At 35.1% G+C, this 4,292-nt stretch overlaps 1 protein-coding gene across 1 annotated transcript in view; it reads right to left on the bottom strand.

Annotated features, from left to right (window-relative positions):
- LOC106874465 (uncharacterized) overlaps positions 1-3,028 on the bottom strand; it is a 34,548-nt gene extending 31,520 nt beyond the window's left edge. The window contains exon 1 of the mRNA XM_014922203.3: positions 2,720-3,028. The gene's annotated coding sequence lies outside the window, so the exon portion shown is untranslated. The remainder of the gene's footprint in view (positions 1-2,719) is intronic.
- Between the last annotated feature and the right edge of the window lie 1,264 nt (positions 3,029-4,292).

Genomic DNA, 4,292 nt, shown 5'->3' with positions numbered 1-4,292 from the left:
GCCCAAATTAACACCATCTCCACCACATGGCTCTTGAGTATCTATAGTAGTGTTCACCCTGTTACAAGCATGGAGACCAGTCTCCAATTAGAAGACAACTTTCACTCTTCTTCTTAGCAGTCTGAAAAACACTAGTAAGGGTCAAAGGCTCTACTTCCAGGTGAATCAGCATAAATCAAAGAACAACAGGAATATCTAGAGGCTTTGCAAGAAAGACATGCTGATATTGGTTTCACATTTTGGCACAAGGCCAGCAATTTCAGGAGAGGGGATAAGTTGATTACATTGATCCCAGTACTCAACTGATACTAATTTTATCAACCCTGAAAGGATGAAAGGCAAAGTCAATCTCAGCAGAATTTCAACTCAAAATGTGAAGATGGATGAAATGCTGCTAAGCATTTCCCCAGTGATGCAAACAGTAGATTTCCTATGGGCTTGTAGAAATTTTTCAAACGACTCTATAATGAGGGAGAGGCTGATACTGAGCAATAGTAAGTTGAAACCTAACAGCTTAGAAATGGGTGCCATTGTTCAGTGTTGACTAAGTATTTGCATCTTGCCAGCCTGGGCAAGGTGTTTAGTGAAAGATTGGCAGTTAGTCATGTATGCAAGTCTATCCTCCCTCTCTACGCCACCAGTGTTATTCAAAGGAAAGGCCACCACTTTAGTTCTGACACAGCATAGTATCAGTATTATCATAGGCGTTACTGTTAGAATACAAATAGCTGGAAGCTACAAAACAAGGGAAGCCATCCATCCTAACAGTTTGGCTAACCCATTACCCTTACTGGTATTTTTTTTAATCAACCCTGAAAGAATGAAAGGCTAAGAATCGTCAAAGCTTGCATCCCAACCACATGGTTCCAGGTTCAATTTCACTGTGTGGCACCTTGGGCAAGTGTCTTCAACTATAGCCTCAAGCTTTGTGAGTGGATTTCGTAGACGGAAACTAAAAAATGTTTATCGTATATACACATATATATCTATAATATGTGTGTATTTTCGTGTCTGTGTTTGTCCCCCACCACTGCTTGACAAGTAGCGTTGTTGTCTTTAGCAGTTCGGCAAAAAGGGCCGATAGAACAAGTACCAGGCTTTAAAACAAAAACAAAGTACTAGGGTTGACTTATTCAACTAAAGAATTCTTCAAGGCGGTGCACCAGCATGAAACAAGTAAAAGAAAAGATAAAGTGACTGGAGACGTTAATGTCTCTTAATCCGTTAAGAGCAGATTTACAAAGATCACTAGAAGTACCAACCTTACGAATAAGAGATGCAATATGAATCTTTATTTAAAAGACATGGAATATCATACAAATGCAAGAAATAAAATAATTAGGTTTATAACAATAATTATTTTAATCCCCACCCCCCAAAAAATTCTTAAACGGTGACAGGTTTGGTTCGTATTCTATTATAATTTCATCCATATGTACGAATCTTTATAGGATTATTAAATCAACTCCAGTACTTCGCTGATATTTTATTATAGCAAACCTGAAGATTTGAACTCAGAACATAAAGGTTCGGAACTAAAATAATACCACAAACAATTCTTTTTTATTTTTCATCTGACGCTATAGCGACTCCACAGCCAGAAGGAACGATAAAGGTTTTGTGGGGGATCAGATAAACAGTGGAAACAATGAGGCTTTCTGAAGTTGTTCCATAACGATTAACAAACAGTAATATATGTTTTACCCGTTTCTAAGCAAGTGTTATTAAATGAGGAAATAACATTTGACATGTGTCATCACAACACTCTCTCACAAATAAATATACAGCGCGCGCGCAAACACATATTAGAAAACGTAAAGCAAAATACAAACAAATGCATGTGAAATGACATACAAATACAGTTAAGTGCCAGGTGTTTATAATCTGCATGTATGAGTGCAAATAAATACACATGCATATGCAAACATACATATATATGTGTGTGTGTGTGTGTGTGTGTATATATATATATATATATATATATATATAAGGAAGACAGAAATAATATATATATATATATACAACCCACATATATATATAGCTATCTTAAACAAAAAAAAAGATGCCCCAGCATCGCCGCAGCGGATAAAAGAATATATATATATATGTATAAAGATAGATAGATAGATAGATATAGGGAGGGAGAGAGAGAGAGATTTATACATACACATCAATAAAAACAGGCGTACACAACACAAATATATGTATGTTGGTGGTTATGTTATAACGCGTATTGTATTTCATTCCATACATAATTTAACAAACCTGACCCGCCATCTCTGGAGACTACCATAGAATGTTGTTCTGTGAAGCATGATGGTTGTTTGGGTAAGATACGAAAGAGATGTTTGCAGTCCTCACTCGCATGAAATTAATGCTCATAGAAAGTTAAGGCAACCAAAGGATTTGATGAAGTTCGATCTGTTAGATATGGCAAACAAGTAACCTCAAAATCACACTGAATCATCATTAAATAACGGTGTATGTATGTATGTGTGTGTGTGTTTGTAATATGCATCTAGAACAACATTATCTTCCACTTGATCTTAGGATTATGAGATGATCGAGGCTGGAATGGCTTTGATAATAGGTCTGCTCAATCAGAGAAAACCTGGGGTTAAACAACAACAAAAAACGAGACGACAGATACACCATTTACATTAGGAAATGCATTCTTGGCAAGAGAGCGAGATACAGGTTAGAAGGAATTTAATCATACCTCGAAGTCTCAACTAGGAAGAACTACGCTTGGAAACTCGTCAACAACCGTGTGTATGCTGTATGAGGTATTTGTGTAAATACCACTGGTTTACTTGTCTGGCTTACTGGCTTATATCTGTACAATCCACTGATTTGAAATATAGAGATATGTGTGCATATACATATATATATATGATATATATATTTATGTATTACATATATATATACACACATACATAATAAGATCGACAAGTTGACAGCACACGGTGTACGGAACAGCGAATCAGTTCGATGGTCACCCCTACCGGCTGTTTATTGTGCTATGAAATCTACCAACTTACTACTCTTCGACCAGTTTACACGCGGCCATCAAACGAATGCTGTGAGGAAAACTCGCAATATATTTTTGCATCAAAGAACCAACTATCTTGAAAACGTGTGTATGTGTGTGTGTAAGAGAGAGAGAGATAGAAAGAGAGGTAAATTATTAGCGATTAAATAAATATTTAAAAATACCTAAATGAATTTATTCACGCTTTTTGGTAGGCAAAAGTGTAGTAAGTGTAAAAATATGTGTATTAAACGAATATGAAAACAAAAATTTGCGCTAACGAACTGAAAGGTGGGGAGAGGGCTTTCGGAAAATTCACAAGATCCGATTTTTCCCCTCGTAACTTTTAGGAAAATGGATATCTTTTAATGAAATTTTATATAAATACCCTTCGAACGGCATAGATTATGATTATAAAGAAATTTGTGGGGAAAATATTTTTCGAGGGTTTGGGAGAGGACTTTCGGAGAGAAAGAAATTCATAAATTATTTTTTTGCTTGAGTGTAATGGAAAAAAGTTTGAAAAAAATTTTCAAATTCATTTTTTTTTTTTTTTTTTGAGTAATAGAAAAAGGTTTTTAAAAACGATCCCATGTATCATGGTGAGAGAAACAAATTCATAAATACGGTGTTGAATATAGTTTCACTATGGAAAAAAGTTAAGGGCGATTTAGCTGTTGTTTTTAGCACATCTCCACCGTTGGGGCTAAGAAGAGCTGTGTTGAATGTTTTACAGTATAGAAAAATGCGCCAACGCATCCCTTGGCTTGGATAAAAAAAATTCCTCACAAATTTCTTTATAATCGTAATCTATGCCGTTTGAAAGGTATTTATATAAAATTTCATTACAAGATATCTATTTTCCTAAAAGTTATGAGGGAAAAAAATCGGATCTTGTGAATTTTCCGAAAGTCCTCTCCCCAGCCCCGGTTCGTTGGCGCAAATTTTTGTCTTCATATTCGTTTAATACACATTTTTTACACCTATTACACGCGTTTTTTGTTTTTTGGGGGGAGGGGGGTGTGAGGTGTTAAAGTAAACATAAACCCAAATTTTAAATAAGGAAATTATTTGAAAACTACTTTTACAAATTATGCTTTTCGTATTTGTAAAGGTATCTAAATTATAAAAGTTTGCATAGCTGTATATTAAGAACATCTATGATATAGAGTAGAAATATTTCTTCGTTATTCTAGTTACAATTCATGCCATTGGCTACTCTGAGTTATTTTCTCTTAGTTCATTTTCGCTAGGATCATTT

The sequence above is a fragment of the Octopus bimaculoides genome, chromosome 14, assembly GCF_046866305.1.
Source record: "Octopus bimaculoides isolate indiv1 chromosome 14, ASM4686630v1, whole genome shotgun sequence".
In the NCBI taxonomy this organism is placed as follows: Eukaryota; Metazoa; Mollusca; class Cephalopoda; order Octopoda; family Octopodidae; genus Octopus; species Octopus bimaculoides.
This window is presented reverse-complemented; position numbering and strand designations above follow the sequence as displayed.